At 35.5% G+C, this 16,953-nt stretch overlaps 1 protein-coding gene and 1 long non-coding RNA gene across 3 annotated transcripts in view; one reads left to right on the top strand and one right to left on the bottom strand.

Moving 5' to 3' along the window:
• Positions 1-1,521: 1,521 nt before the first annotated feature.
• On the bottom strand, positions 1,522-2,785 carry LOC124082328 (uncharacterized). Its single transcript, XR_006848326.2, has 2 exons — positions 2,212-2,785; positions 1,522-1,605 (listed from the first exon to the last, which is right to left on the bottom strand). It is a non-coding gene; the product is annotated as an uncharacterized LOC124082328 (long non-coding RNA).
• A 68-nt stretch (positions 2,786-2,853) lies between these two features.
• Ube3a (ubiquitin protein ligase E3A) overlaps positions 2,854-16,953 on the top strand; it is a 103,362-nt gene continuing 89,262 nt past the window's right edge. For both annotated transcript variants that reach the window (XM_046428793.2, XM_046428795.2), the window contains exon 1: positions 2,854-3,352. The gene's annotated coding sequence lies outside the window, so the exon portion shown is untranslated. The remainder of the gene's footprint in view (positions 3,353-16,953) is intronic.

The following is a 16,953-nucleotide window of genomic DNA, read 5'->3' on the forward strand; positions in this document are numbered from 1 at the left end:
AAGGTTTTGGAAGGAAATGGTAAACTGAGTATAGATACCTTTTAAAACAGAAAAGACAAATAGAGGGAGAATTTATGAACAGGAGAGGGAAAAACAGAGGGAGTTAATTTTTTTTAAAGGGGTCTTGAGGCGACCCCTTTTAAAAAATGTCTGTATAAAGGAGGAAGGATGATTCATACTTGACAGGTCAGGAAGAAGGCAAATTTAGCTCTGTATGAATGAAAGCAGGGCACTAAGGAGTTCATACTGGATATATGTAACAGTAAATAACAATATTAATAATACTAATATTACTATTTCTAGTAAGCACTAACATTTATTGTGTTCTTTATTTATTGAAACTAACATTTCTTGGGTACTTATCACATGCTTCTTGGAGTTAATTTTGCTTCAGAAGTACTTGTTAAATATTGGGAACTACTCATACACCAAAATCTTAGAATCTTTCAAGAGATGAGTGTTATATTTTGATGCAGCCTAAAAATAGCAATTGTGAATATTACCACATCTGAACTTTCTCCTTCATGCTCTCAGATTATTTCTGATTGTGGGGCATGCTGTATAATAAAAAATTGTGGTTTTATTTTTTAATTCATCTGTTGTGATTCACATCAATAAGAAATTTTGAGCACTGAAACAGCCCTGTCAAAAACTCCCACTTCACTGGCAGATTAGGGAAAAATATTTCATTTTCAAAAAGTATATTAGTATTAGTACATATTAATAGACAACCCTACTCCACATGAAAAAGTGTTCAGTTTTTACAGGTGTGATATCCTCCTGAACTGCCTTCTAGAGGGGAGGATAGAGATTGTTGATCTTTTATTGATTCCCAAGGCCTGGCACAGTTCTGGGTAAACACAAGTTCAAAGTTTGCACATAGCATTGATGTATACACTTATAAAATTATACTGCTTTTTTACTTTTTACCTGAAATGGGAAAATTATTAGAAACTACTGGTTCTCATTTGGACTAGAATAGTCTAAAGAATTTACTGCAAACTTAGATATGAAGTTTTTTTCTGAGAAAACATACTTGAAGAGAAATAAGGGTCTGGTTTCAGATAAACATTTTCTTTTTCATCAAAACTTGTATGTATGGAAATGGAACACTACTGGTATCCTGAGGACTCCTGATAATATTCATTGCTGACAATTTTTATTAATCAACATTTCTTAATTTAAAAATGGGTAAACCAAAAAATACAGAGTTCCTGTATCAAGTTTAACACTGTAGTCACACACAAGAATATATATATATAACTTGAAGAACTAAAAGGATAAGGGTAATTTTTTCAGATTCCCAGGAAGAATTAGTTTTTTTTGTTGGTCTTACTTAAAACCAGAATAGTCATTTCAACATCTAAAAGTAGATTTACTTCCCTCAGTCTTGAAACTCTTTTAGAACTCATGGATTTCAGCCACATTTGAAACTTCAGTCTATTATAAAATTAATTTCACTTAGACAATTCCTATTTAAGAGAAAATAAAATAGCTAAAAGTATCTTCATATGATAAATCTAGTAGTAAAATTTTGCTTTATTTATTCTAATAACGTATTCAAAGATTTTCATTCTCAGTTGCCAGTAGCTTCCAAATGTGAATCTGTAATGGGGGAGAAATGGAAAATGAATAAAGATATTTTAAAAATATCTTACAATCAGACATAGCTTAATACTTTCATTTATCATCAACTGTCCTAGAATAACTTAAATTACTCTTGCTTATTTTTTATAGTTAATTTAATAATTGATTATAGGTGGGAGGTGGATTATTTCTATCCATATATACACATTTATGTATAAAAATGTCAATTACCTGATTTTTATAAAAAAGATGATATTAAGAATTGCAATGTAAAAATTCACTGCTGATTGATGACATTAACATTTTCTGAATACTAGATGACTGGTGTATCACATAGTACTTAAAGGCTTATCCAAAAAGTGGAAAACCTTAAGACTGAATTAGTGATTTTTAAAATAACTTCGCTAGCAAAATCCCCCTTGAACAAAACAACAACAAAAAAACAACAACAAAAAAACCCCCAACCCTTTTTAAGTCGCCCTAGTACCAAGTATGACACATGGATTTAAAAAGGCTAGGCTGTTATACGGATTAAAATTACCCTCTACCCCCATGGAGTCAACTAAGAGACCACTTACTTTGACAACCCACTAAATGTCAACACTACGGGAGGTGGGCTTTTACCTTCTAATCACATCCTGTGTTGTCAAGTGGCCTAAGCAGATGACCTTGGTCCTTGAACACTGGCTCACACTCTCGGGCCACCCCTGAAATGTTTACAAGGGCAGCTCTGGGAGAAAAGGAATTCGGGTCGGAACCTAGTATCTGTCGGTTCTGCCTTGCCTCGGGCCTGGGGACTATCAACACTGCCCAAGCTGACGTACGGAATCAATTCATTCCCCAATAAAATCGGAGGCGTTTCTTGGTTGGGTAGGCCAGGGACTCCAACCCTTCTGGGGATCGCTGGGGTTTCCAGAGTGTACCCAATTCTTTCTATTAGGCGACAGAGAGCAGGGGCTTAAAAGGGAGATTATTCTTTTTGCCCAGTCTCAAGATGGCGACCAACCCTAAACAGACTCCGCGGGACCGCAGGCCATCTCCCCTTCCCACGGGCCCCTGCGCCGGCGGCGACGGTAAGCGGGAGGTGAGGGCAGAGTCGCACGGGATTTGGCCCCGCCCTCCCGCGCTCATCCTAGCACCGCCCCGCGTCCCCGCGTCCGGCTTGGAGTCCTCGCCTGGCTGGGAGGCGCGCGCTGCCTGCCGGGATACTCGGCCCGCCCAGCTAGTCCTCCCGTCTTGCGCCGCGGTCGCGAGATCCGCGTTTCTCCCAAGATGGTGGCGCTGGGCTCGGGGTGACTACAGGAGACGACAGGGCCTTTTACCAATCGCCAGGATCCCGACGCATCACACTTCGCTCGCTCGCGCACCCTGCCACCGCGTAGTTATTGCCGACCCGGGCGCCCGCCACCCGCCTCCGACTTACGCTTCACCTCTGCCGACCCCGGTCGCGGGCAGCGGCGCCACCCCCAGCTCCTCCTCTCAGTAGCTCGCGGCCTGTAGCCCCTGCCAGGAGGGCCTCGCAGCCCCCCAGTGTGGACAGACAGCGGCGGCTAGCGACGAGTGCCGGGTTTTCGGCGGCCTAGGCGCCCCGTTTCCCGGCCTCGGTTTCCAGAGAAGGAAGCGCGGGTCCCGCATGAGCCCCGGCGGTGGCGGCAGCGAAAGGGAACGAGGCGGTGGCGGGCGGAGGCGGTGGGCGAGGGCGACGACGACCAGTGAAGCGGCCGCAGCTGCGAGGGCCGCAGCCCAGGCGCGGGGGCGACGACAGGTTAGTATTGCTGCGGACTCGGTCTGGGCCCGGAGCGCGTTCTCCCCTTGGTCTCCTTTTTTGCCCTCGCCATCCTTCGGGACCCTTCTGGCAAGGATAGGCATCCCTTCCCCCACCCCCACCTCTGCCGGATAGAGTGTTTGGGGGCGCGTGGTGTTGAGGGGCCGGTGCCAGGAGTAGGCCCCTGGTGGCCGCGGCTGCTGCAGCCTTAACTGTCAGTCCTGGATATACGCTGGAAGGAGGGTTTTGTCGTCCAAGGGGACTCGAGAGGGCCCGGGGCGGGGCGGACGTGCTGGGCGTCGAGATGGGGCCCTATTGGAGCTAGGATCGCAGAGCCGGCCAGGGCCTCTAGGCTAGCAAAGGATGCCTTTTCATTCAAAGGGGAGCTCTTTCTCGGCGTTTTCGGCTCTCTTGGGGAAGACATATTTAATCGTGTGCATAGTGGGTTGGGGTTTTGGGGGTGGATTGATACTGAGGGAGGGCGGATGAAGTGGTATGTCAATCCCAAGGATTGTGCTCACAGATTACTCATGTCTTGTTGATCGCCAGGTTTCTGGATTTGAACGTGAGTTCTTGGGTTTGTTAGAGCTGACTTAAATATAAATGCAAATCTTAAAGCGGGTGGCTTTTTTGGTTTTTTTTAACCTTTCTAGTTAAAGAATGAAAAGGATGTTTTCCTCATCTTGGGGTAGAGGCTTTTGTTGGTAAAGCCAGAATTAAGTGTGCCAAATATTTTTTTAGTATGTAAAATATAAAATATGATTTTAATGCAGACACTGGTTAATCTTAGAATTCTAGAAAGATAATCTAGTCTATTATTTTTGGCTTCCTGTGGTCGTATTAAAATAGAAACACCGCAAAATCTGTTTGAGATTATATTTATTTACTGGCTAGGGTGCTGTTGGAAATATAAACTGAATAGCATATGGAATTTACAGGCCTAATATGAATATGGCCCATAGTTTTTGATCATTCCATTCATTCAGTATTGGGGGAAAAAACCCAAATGGTTTATTCTACAGTGTTTTTTGTTTCTGTTTTTTTGGAAAGGGAAGGGAATTTGAAATAAAGACAACCTAAAGTTTAAGGTTTAAGAAATAAAAATATTAAAAGTTATGTCAAAGACACGTCGGTACCCAGTAAATTTTGGTGGCTAAATTGAACAAGTGGCATCAGAAGCGTTTTTCTTACACATCTGACTACACTTAAATACACTTAAGAAATTATTTGGTAAATCATGTAAAATTTAGAATTTAGGAGAGAGAAAAAAATTTGGTCTTGGTATGTGTAGTGAAAATAGTTTTGGAATTAGATTTGCTTTTAAATATAAGCTACTTATCATGTTTTTAATGAATTGAATACAGTATTAATGATGCTGTTAATAAGCTTTAAGGATGACTCCTAAACATTAAAAAGCACCACAAAAACCGACTTAAAAACAAAACAAAACAACATTCACAACAGCAAAAAAAAAAAACTTCAGAAATAATTTATAATTTTTACATATTTGTGATATGCATAGAAGGATGCAAAAATATAGAAATAATTTGTAATCTTTATTTATAAAAATAGAATGTATAAGCTATGAAAATAAGCTATGAATGTCTTATTTTGTCAATGTTTAACTAGCATTAGTGTGCTAAGTAGTGTACACACCATCTTTTGGACATTGCCCTCATCCCTGAGGAGTGTAACCTATGCAGAGATACAACATACTGTGTTTTGATTTCAGAGGTTTTGTAGTCTGCTTTTGTTTTATAGCTCTTAAAATATACCCTTATTATTTTTTTTTTCATAGCTTAAAAAGTAACTTTGTAAGTAAGGGTACTTATTAGACATCCCACTTGTCTAGTCCATTTAACAGGATTCTTTGGGTGCCTACAGTGTCTTTGGCCTGTAACCTTTAATCATTTGTATTTCTTAAACTTTGGGTGATTTCTGCGTCAGTCTCCTTTCTCAAAATAATTGTAATAATTTATTATTTCAATATTGGAATGACCCAAAACTATAGATGGATCATATCTCAGTTTTTCTTCCTGAGCACTTAATGTTTCCAAATTTCTATTTTTTAAAATGAATATTGGTTATATTATCCAATCATGTTGTATACTTTTTATTTAGACTTAATAAATTGTACAGGCTTAAATGCAGGTGCATTTAAGGTGAATATACAGCTATTAAAAGGTACAGTTTTCTGATGTTCATGGGTGAAGAGAAATCAAAAAGTGATCATTCAAGTAAGTAATGCATGTGCCACAAGGTTATATTTTTTTTAAAAAAAGTCTTAAATGCTCTTTTCATCATAATTCAGGATGATAATTTTGAATAGCTTTGAAAATTCCCCTCTCAGACAAGTGTAAAGATAATGTAATCAGAGATATCTTGGTACATATAGTGGAAATAGCTTTGCCATTAGAACCTGTTTTTAATTTTGGTGAATCACAGTTTTGTTATCTGTAAGACAGGACGGTGAAACTAACTCAGATTTGCAAGCATGTTAAATGCTTAATCCATGGGCACTCAATAAATGTTACCTTATAGTCTTCCTCTTCAGTTTTTTTTTTTTTTTTGGAAAGGTCTGAAGTACTATATACATAGTGACCTATAGCATTTTATGCTTTATACTACTTGTTTTCTTTCACAGTGTGAACTCAACTTTTAGAGGGCAAGGACTCAGAGGATTCCTAGTGTTTACCTGAGAGTATGTTACTAGATGTCTTAGTCTCTTCAGGCTGTTATTATAAAATACTGGAGACAAACAATTATTTTTTAAAAACTTTATTTTTCACAGTTTTGGAGGATGAGAAGTCCAAGATCAGGGTGCGGGCAAATTCCTGTATGTTTGGTGAGGGCTTTCTTCCTGGATCTTAAGATAGCTACCTTTTCACTGTAACCTTCTGTAGTGAAAAGGATAAAGGGGTTTTCCTTTGGGCCTCTTCAGTAAGGGCATTAATCCATTCATGGGGGCAGATCTTCCCCAAAGTCCTGCCTCCTAAAAAGTAACTTTGTAAGTAAGGGTACTTATTAGTCATCCCACTTGTCTAGTCCATTTAACAGGATTCTTTGGGTGCCTACAGTGTCTTTGGCATATAACCTTTAATCACTTGTATTTCTTTAGGTAATTTCTGCGTCATTTAGGCTTTCAGCATAGGAATTTGTAGGGGACACAAATATTGAGACTGTAGTTTTAGAGTATGCTTCAGTTAGTTACCAGTGAATTAGCAGGGGGTCCACTAATATCTCTTAGGTACCTACTGTGGCTACTATGAGCCAAGATACATTACAGAGGCCACAAAGACATTTGGAAGTTGATGAGTCTAGTGATTTTCTCCATAAAACACATTAAAAAAAATTAGTAAAGCCCTGTTAAATATGGAACTTCAGTCTCCATTCTCTGCCCTTTTAGCTTTAGGGCAGATTTCTATAGATTTAACACCTCCCATCCCCCACCTTCTACTCTACCTGTTTTACTTTTTTACATCCCTTTGGCATGTTTTTTACTTCAGGTTTTGGTCCTAGCGCACCATTCAATATTTGGGCATATGTGTGTTAGTGTTTCTAGATCTCTGTGTGTGTGTTTGTATAATTTAAAGAATTTAGTACTTGCCTGTGAATACTCCTTATTTTGGGGGGTGGTGATTATCATTATGTCTTCTAGTAATAGATTCTTAGATGTTGTAAACCTGAGTAGGATTATCCTATTATGTTTCATTTTATACATAATTGAAGTGTAAAGATGGTTTTCTTAATGTCTCACAGGTGGTGGGGCCATAACCAGCATCTCTGGACTCTAGTTCAGATTCTAGTTATGACTTTGCATGTAGTTAGGTCTTTGCATGCTCTGTACATGTTTTGTCTTACCGTTGTGAAGAGTAGTTAACACTTTGTAATTATCCATCAACTTGTGGAGTTATTTTCTACAGTATTAATAGAAGCAAATGAAGTACCACCAGTAGACCTTTTCTTCTACTAAAAAACAAAATTTAATAGAAATAATTAGTACTAATCTTGTAGAAACTTATATTCTATATCCAAATGTGAGATGTTTGAAATACTTAAAGATGCTGTATATATTTCTTTAATAAAAGGACCTATTAACAAATATATAGTGAATATCTTTGCCAACTTTCATTTAATTTAATCTCAAAAATGTTACTAATAGTGCTTTGATGTAAGTTATCTTTATCAAGTAAATTCCAATATGGATAATAATTTGGAAAGGTTATTAATAAGTATTAGTAACCTGAGAATGAAATAAGATTATTTTTTAATATTGCTCTTTGTGCTTGAGATTTAGCTAGAAGTCAGCTATTACTGTTTGCTTCTGAGATTTAGGATTTACCCCTCTAAAATTGTATAAGATTTTAAGTTCTTCAGCATTTCAACAGGTTCAATGAACAGAAGCCACCCTGGACCATTGAAATGGAGAAAGGAGCACGCTAGCTTTGATGTCAGAAGATCTTGGGCTCCTTTGTTTTCTCTAGCTTCTCAACTGGTTACAAGCAGGTCATTTAGTTTTCTAAAAGCCTTTGTTCCTTGAAGTTCCTTACTTGTTTTGTTTCTGAGGACTTTTATATATTTATGTATAATATATATTATATGTGTGATTGTTGAAAAGTGAATTAATAATTGACCTAGTGATTTGCCTAAGAAGATTGGTGTGTGGTAGACAGGCAGGTGACTAGAATCTTGGTACATACATTTTCATGTGTTTTTTTTTTGTTTGTTTGTTTTAAACAGTTAACCTCTATTTAGAAATATTATTTGGGGAAATGTATAGTATGTCAATTTACTTTAAATATGGTAAGTACATTTGAAATGAACAATAGATCTTGGTAATACATCTATTGTAGAAAAGTTATTAATACATCATTTAGTGTGACTGATTTGAAGTCAGATTCCTTTTGTGATTTTTCTCTATTTGATATGTAGTTTTAATTTGATAAATGGCAAGTGAGTGGATTGACCTGAGAAGAAGAGAGGTTTTAGGGGACATAGAATCCTATGGAATCAGATTATTCATAAAGTTCAGTTCCAGGAAATCTGAACAGGAATCTCATGTATGGTTTTGCCTCTAGATCATAGAACAGAATCCTATGTAAGACTTTATTAAATTCAGCATCTGTATCTCAAGCAAAAGCATACAGGTGCTATATAAGTTCTGAAGACTTACTAATACAATTAGGATAAAATCTTTTCGTGAAACTCTTGGCTAGTCAGTAGAGTCTAATGCTGTTAACCCTTGGCAGCTCAGGGTGTTCCAGAAGTTGGTCTTATATACTTGTCAGGACAGTTGAGTAGTGTAGCATAGATTCCATTAAGCTACAGAAATCAAACATGAAAAAATTTTTTTGTTCTCTTTGTAGGCATCATTCACTATAGACAAACCTCATATTTGCTATTTCCTTACACACTCTAGTTCTCCCTATAAAACAGATTCTTTATTTTCTTCTTATTTATTGCCTTTATTACTGTAGCTCTTTTCTAGTTTTTAATGTGTACCCTATGTATGTATGTTTGTATACATTCATACATACATATTTTGAGAAATTGATGTTATTTTTCATGTTTGAGATAAGCATTGTTGCACAAAACTACATAGATGTGGACTAAATGAAGACGCTGTCAGTGTATGCTTCCACACATATTCTGTTCATACATGACTATTTCCTTGCCTCAAAAGGGATGACTTATCCATTTCAAGCTTCTAATGGACTTCTACAATCAGCATTATCTTCTCAAATATGAAGAAGTAGTCTTAGAATTGCCCTTGTAGACTGTAGCCACCATCATGGCTTATATATTTGTATATTCTTTGTGATAATAGAATTAATTTTGAACCCCCTCTCCCAATTAAATATATAGACAACACAGAGAACAATAACAACCAGCCAGGTGTGCATCATTCACTATAGACAAACCTCATTTGCTACTTCCTTACACACTCTAGTTCTCCCTATAAAACAGATTCTTTATTTTCTTCTTATTTGTTACCTTTAGCACTGTAGATACCACTAAAGGAATTTCCTACCTATTACCAAATACTTTCCTATCTATTATCAAATGTCATGCTTTGGAAAATTAATGATGAAATGGCCAGTAGTGTTTTCTATGTAAAGCTAATATATCATGGGGGGAAATATGGGTTATTTCCAGCTCCCGACTGATCTGACATTAATTATCTTAAGAATCCTAAAATATTGTTCCCCTCTCTGTGTATAGAGCAGTTTTGTTAACCATACAGTGAGCTATTAATAAGGAAGTTTAATTTTCCTTTGTTAAATATTTAAACTTTCTTTGGGGTGGAATTAAACATTAGTCTTTTGAGCACCTATTGTATGCAACATTATGCCAATAGATAAATCTTATTTCATACAAAGATTAATGGGAGTAATATTTTTCTTTCCTAGTTTTTTGAAGTGTGCTGACAGTGTTCTGTGATAGAAAATACGCTGTTTAAGATAATCCAAATGCAGTTTATGAGAGATGAAAGGGTCCCTAATTACTTAATCTGCTTCATTCTCACTCTGTCTTAAGCATTATGCTGTCTTTGTAATATATTAAACAGATTTAAAGAAGAAAGAGGGAAATTGGGGAATTAAATGGATAAAGTTGGATAACTAATGAATCCACTGGGCTCGATTGGAAGTATTTCTTAAAAGTAGATTACAGTATTGAAATAAAATTCAAATATAATAATGTATTTGAATAACTTGTTAATTTTAGTGGGTTTTTTGGGGGGGTGGATACAGGGATTGAACTCGGGCACTCCACCACTGAGCCACATCCCCAACCCTGTTCTGTATTTTATTTAGAAACAGGGTCTCATTGATTTGCATAGTGCCTCTCTTGGCTTTGAACTTGGGATCCTCCTGCCTCAGCCTTCTGTGCCTTGGGATCATAGGTGTGCACCACTGTGCCCAGCTAATTTTAGTTTTTTACACACAAGAAACTAGATTTCAGCATTTCAAATTATGTTGTGTAATTATTGCTCAGTGTATCATATTTCAAATTATTTTAGAAATGATGGTCTTGTTTTATTTAATTCAGTATGGGATCATCCTCATCACCAATCCTGAAAATTACATCTTTTGGCATAAGTTGAAGATAAGGGATGCATCTCAGACTGGTTATATAGCTCAGTGGTAGAGCACTTACTAGATGCATGGGGCTCTGGATTCAATCCCCAAAACCGCAAAACAAAACAAAACAGATGGATCTCAACTGGAGAATAGAGTCACTTATCTCAATTGAAATTAAGTATTTTTTTTTTTTTTTTTTTACTCCTGAATGGAGTAAAAGACCAGTAAATGTTTGTGCACAAACTCTTTTTTCCATATGCAGATTTAGGAATTTGTAAATGCTGGAATGAGTGAACTGCTTTCTAGTTTGTTCAGGCTTGCTTTATTGCTATGGGCTCATGAACTATGTGTGAATGATCAGGAACAATCAGTACTCCAGGCTTGAGAAAATAAAAGAGTTTTAAGTGCAAATAGGCAAGTGATCTTATTGTAAAATGTATCACTTTTGTGCCTGTGCTGAATTTCAGCTAGTCATTCAGAGACAAGGTGGAGGTGTTGATGTGTGTATGCATGTGTTCTTATTGCTAGTTAAGTCCAGATTTTCAGAAATGGGCTTATCTCTTCAGTGATGAAGATGTAAAGTATCTATACTTAATGCTAGCATGTATCTAAATTGCCATGTTGCAATAGTATTTATATTAATTATGTTTTTAGTAGTGTATCTTTTCTTAGTTATAAGAAGTTTGATGATCTCCAAGACTGTGACATTTTAAGCTAGGACATTATATACTAATGCATTTTTAAAATATATGTAGATATTTTAATTCCCAAATATTTAAAACATAGAAAATAATGAATATCCATTTACATACCACCCCCAAATGGAAATTATGTCAGATTTGATCTTTTGGAGAAAAAATGAGTAACCCTATAGTGACTCACTTGTAGCAACTCCATTCCTCCAAGTGTTAGTGCCCTCTCTTTTTACCCAGAATAACAACTGTCTTGAGATTCTTGAATACATTTTATAGTTTTGCTTTGTACATGTGTCATAAGTGATATAAGGTGTTTAAATTCTTGCAGATACGTTTTGTATATCTTTCAGTAGATTATTAGTATTAGTATTTGAGATTGAACCCAGGGCCACTTAACTACTGAGCCACATCCCTAGCCCATTTTAAATTTTGATACAGCCTCCCAAGAGGCTGAGACACTGGGATTGTTGGCAAGACCTACCACGCCTTCCTTTCATCAGGTTTTTAAAGTCAATATTGGGCTGGAGATGTAGCTTAGTGGCAGAGCACTTGTTTAGCATACACAGGTCCTGGGTTCAATCCCTAGTACTTCCCAAAAAGCCGGGGATGGGGTGGGGAAGGTGTCAATATTAAGTTTTGAGATAACATACGTTGGTACAGGTGGAGCTAATTTGGTTTTATTGCTTTATGGTCCTCCGTTGTATACAGATATAAAATGTTTTTATCTCACTATTGATGAGTATTTTTATTTGTTTCCTATTTTGCTTTTATAAGTAATGCTTATGCATTTTTTATACATGTGTCTGCCTCTGCAGATGTTTCTCTTGGGAAGATCCATAAAAGAGATTGGTGGGAAATAGGATCTGAGTATTTTTAATTTTATGATATTGCTGAATTCTGTTAAAATGGATTAGCCAAATATACTTTGTTAGCAGTGTGTGGGCATTTTTGTTTTTAGAATCCTTCCCTGGTTCTTGAGATTGTCAGATTTTAAAACATTTGCTAAAAATGATGGATATGAAATGCTATATAATTTGCATTTACTTCATTATGTGGAGTGCTTGGTAAAAAGATGTGAATTTTATTATTTTCTGTATGTTTTAAATATTTCATAAGTTAAAAAGTACTTTTCTTCTAAGAAAAGAGACACCATTGTACATTTATATTGAAAAAGATCTTAAAGGTCATCTCATCCAACCTTTTTACTTTACAATGTAGCCAAGGAAAGTTTTCAGAAAAATATAAAATATAAAATCTGGTCCTTGTATTCTTTTTTATCCTTTGGAATTTCAGCGTTTTTAAAAATATTTATTTTTTAGTTTTAGGTGGACACAGTATCTTTATTTTATCTTTATGTGGTGTTGAGGATCGAACCCAGTGCCTCCAGCATGCCAAGCGAGTGCGCTACCACTTGAGCCACATCCCCAGCCAGGAATTTCAGTTTTTGATGTCAAAATAAGGAGTTGTTCTTAGGATTTGTGCTTTTTGTTTTGAGGAATTACTCTAATAGGACTTTTTATTCCTAATTATTTACTTGTTTATTTTTTTGGCGTTTAGGTCCATCTTAAGGAAGTTAGGAATTTTTTTTTTTTAACGTGTGAAAAACTAGTAGTTCCAACATTATTAATTCTTCCCCCATATATTTTTTTAAAATGTCACTTGAATCATCTCCCATATGCTTGGGTATGATTTTAACTTCTTCATTCTTTTTTGTTTGATTAATTATTTCCAAAAAATGGTCCCACTATACTACTATTGTTTTATTTATAATAGCTTTATATAAAGCTTTGAAATTTGGGAGTTTTCTCAGCTTCCGCCTGTATTATTTCCCAAATTCTTGGCTCTTCTTGAACCTTTACTATTCCATAATAATTTAAAACTAGTTTTTCAAGTTCTTCTGTGGAATTCATACACTATGTGTCCTTTTGTGTGGCTTCATTACTTAGCATGGGGTTATTGAGGTTCATTCTGTTGTATCATATTATTGCATTTCATTTCTTTATGAATGAGTAACATTTTGTAGATATACTCCATATTGTTTATTCCATCAGTTGGTTATTATGAATACTGTTGCTGTGAACAAGCTTTTGGGCTGTTTAATTCCCTTGAGTATACATCTCTAGTGAAACTGCTGGGTCATACAGTAACTCAAAGTTTAACACTTGAGGAATTGCTAATCAATTTTATAGTTGTACCAGCAATATGAGGATTCTGATTATTCTATTTTCTTGTCAGTCGTCTCTGTCCTTTGTTTTTTTATTCATTCTTGTAGGTTTGAAAGTGTCTTAGTGACTGTTATTTGCAGATTCTTGATGACTTACTTAATGAGCATCATTTTATGTGCTCATTGCCTATTTCTTTTGGGGAAATATCTGTTTAAATCCTTTAGAATTTTTTTATTGATGGGTTATAAGAGTTCCTTATATATTCTGTACATAAGACTCTTATCAGAGATGTGAGATTGTAAATATTTCCCCCCATATTCTGTGGATTGCCTTTTTACTTCATGAGTTTCACTGGAAATACATATTTTTAATTTTGGTGAAGTCTAGTTAGATTTTTCTTTTGTTGCTTGTGCTTTTGGTGTCATTATCTGGGAAGCCACTGGCTAATTTGAGTTACAAAGGTATATACTTGCTTTCTCTAAGTTGTGTAGTTTTAATTATTATATTTAGGTCTATATCTGTTTTAAGTTAATTTGCGCATGTATGTGGGCTCCAGCTTTAGGCTTTATTCTTTTCCTAGTAGATATTCATTTGTCCCAGCACCATTTGTTGAAAAGACTATTCTGACCCCATGAATCAACCATAAATATAAGGATTTACATTTTGAATCCAAGTTATATTCCATTGGTCTGTATGGTCTTATGCCAATTTTAATTATTATATCTTTTATTATATCTTTTAGTAAGGTTTGAAATCAGAAAATGTAAATATTCAAACTATTGTTCTTTTTTATATTGTTTTGACTATTTGGGTTTTAAAAATTTCCTTATGAATTTTAGAGTTATTTTGCAAAATAACTTGTATTTTCACTGTATTATAAATTTCTAGAGATACCTGTGACATTTATTTTTACATATGCCTGGTGAAGTTTTTTTTAAAATAGCTATAAAACTATTCTTTAGTCAGAAATACCACCTTCATCATTTAAGAGAGAATTTAAAAAAAAATTTTTTTTTAGTTGTAGATGGACACAATTCCTTTATTTATTTATTTATTTTTATGTAATGCTGAGGATCGAACCCACACATGCCAGACATGTGCTCTGCCACTGAACCACACCCCCAGCCTAAGAGACAATATTTTGTTACTAGGTTTTGTTATATATCTAGTATCTGGCTGATTTCTGTCACTTATAGAAATTTAGATATTTTATTAAACCTGGATGTCATTAAAATTCCATGAGAGACAATGTTAAAAGAGTCACTGAAGATTAAGGTATTTTGTGTCTTAACAGGAAAGTGAAAGGAGCCAACCAACACACACAAAAAAGGGCTGAGGTTCTAATCATGGCAACTCTTTATTTCTAAAGTACCAACAAGAGTACCCTACTTACTGTATGGCTTTTCTGTTAGCCCTAAAATAAATGTAATGATTTTTATTCTGTCCGTAGGCTTACTTTACCAGGAAATCAGTTGTATAATTCCTATAAACCAAAAAATTTACCATCCAGATTTTGTAGAAATATATTTTGATGAAACGAATCAAAATTAATTCTATAACTGGTATCTGTTTAAATGCAGTTCTCTTTCTCAGACTGAATCATCTTCTTTCCAATCCCTAATTTTTTGTCTTCTAATATTGTTATTGCTGGTGTGTGTGTGCGTGTGTGTGTGTGTATGTGTATATATATATATATATATATATATATAGAGAGAGAGAGAGAGAGAGAGAGAGAGAGAGAGAGAGAGAGATACATATCTATACATGCCCCTGAGAAATCTATTAAATACAGGTAAAATGTCAATAGTGATTTCTTTCTTGGAGGAATATACTTGCAGGTTTCTTTGATAGGGTTTTTATTGTCTGTAAATCTGTTTTATATGTATATGTATGTCTGTATGTGTATATAGAGCTATATAAATATGCAAATATTTATGCATTCAATACATATGATTTATATACAACATATATACATAAATGTATTTACACAAGGGGTATTGATGGTTTACTATTATATCTTTTTTGATCTCTGGGTATGAGATATCTTTCCATTTATTTCTATGGATGATTTATTTTGTGGTGCTCAGGAATAAATATAGGGTTTGTGCATGCCGGGTAAGCATTTTACCACAGAGTTTATAATATATACCCCCAACCCTCTTATGTTTTGTAGTTTTCAGTGTCCAGGGTTTTCTTTTACTTATTTAGTACTTTTGTTATGCTTATTCCTAAGAATTTTTGTTCTTGCTGTGACTGCAGATGGAATTGTTCTCTTAACTTCATTTTCAGATTATTCATTACTTATACATAGATTTTTGTATACTAAACCTGTGTTCTATATAACTTATTTTTTCTTTTAACAATATAGAAATAAACAGTTATATGTATGTCTGTTTCATTTATTTATAGTTCATTGAACACTGGTGTGGTTGGTATTTTTTAGTTTCTGATAGTGGCAGCAGTGTCCAGAATCCATCTAAATCCCTGCCAAAGGCACTTGTATGCTAGAAATGGAAAGATAATAAATAAAATATATAAAAAGTGGAAAGAAATCACAAACAAGGTATGCAAAATAATGTTACATGATACATGGTCCTAAAGAGAAAAAAAAAATAAAGGAAGTGGGATATAAAGTTTTTGGAAATGGGAAGGATGAGGGGAAATTTTAGATAGGGTTATCAGGGAAAACCTCACTGGAATGGTAATTTGGGCAAAAAATTGAAGGAGATAGCCATGTGGATTTTGGGGGGAAGAACATTCAGGCAAAGGTTGTGGTGAATAGGAGACCCTAAAGTGGAAGAGTATTTATTGTGTTTGAGAACAGGGAGATGGCCATTGTGGCTTTAGAAAAATAAATGATGGAAAATTAGAGTCAGGTAGTGGAGGGTATAGGTCCTTTGGTCATAATTAGGAGTTTGTTTTTAATCTTCGAATGATAGGGAAATTCATTGGAAGTTTTTGAATGGGAGAGAAATATATGACTTAGGGCTTTAGTAAGATCACTTTTTTTTAATATTTATTTTTTAGTTGTAGTTGGACACAGTACCTTTATTTATTTACTTTTATGTGGCGCTGAGGATCAAACTCAGGGCCTCACACTTGCTAGGTGAGCACTCTACCGCTGAGCCACAATTGCAGCCCCTGGTTGCTGTTTTGATCATGGACTGAAAGAGGACTAGGGCAGAACCAGTTAGTATGTGATTACAATTTCATTGGACAGGTGATGCCAATGAGGGTGGTGAGAAGTGGTTGAAAATTGAGTACATAGGATAAAAGTGAACTAAAAGATAGCACAAAGGTTTTGACCAGAAACAACCAAAGAATAGAATTGAATAATTATTTTTAATTACTTCATTAAATATGTATATAACATCACATGCCTACATGATTGGAGGGGGATTTAAACTGTGAGAAATCGTGTTAATGAACATTTGTCCTGAAGTAAATTTGAGATGGAAAGACTTTAACCTGTGTTCTATCAATCTTGAGAACTGAACTAGGAACCCTGAGAGGTCCTAATATATTTTGAAACACTTTCCCATTATGGAAGTTCGATTACTTTCAATTTTGCCTTTACAAATAATGGTGCCTGTTATTTCTGTAAGGTAGAGTCCCACAAACAGGATTGTTAGGCCATTAAGCTATGTCAATTTAAAGAT

The sequence above is a fragment of the Marmota monax genome, unplaced genomic scaffold, assembly GCF_021218885.2.
Source record: "Marmota monax isolate L192 unplaced genomic scaffold, Marmota_monax_Labrador192_F-V1.1 WCK01_AAM20220418_F8-fsc00179, whole genome shotgun sequence".
NCBI lineage: Eukaryota > Metazoa > Chordata > Mammalia > Rodentia > Sciuridae > Marmota > Marmota monax.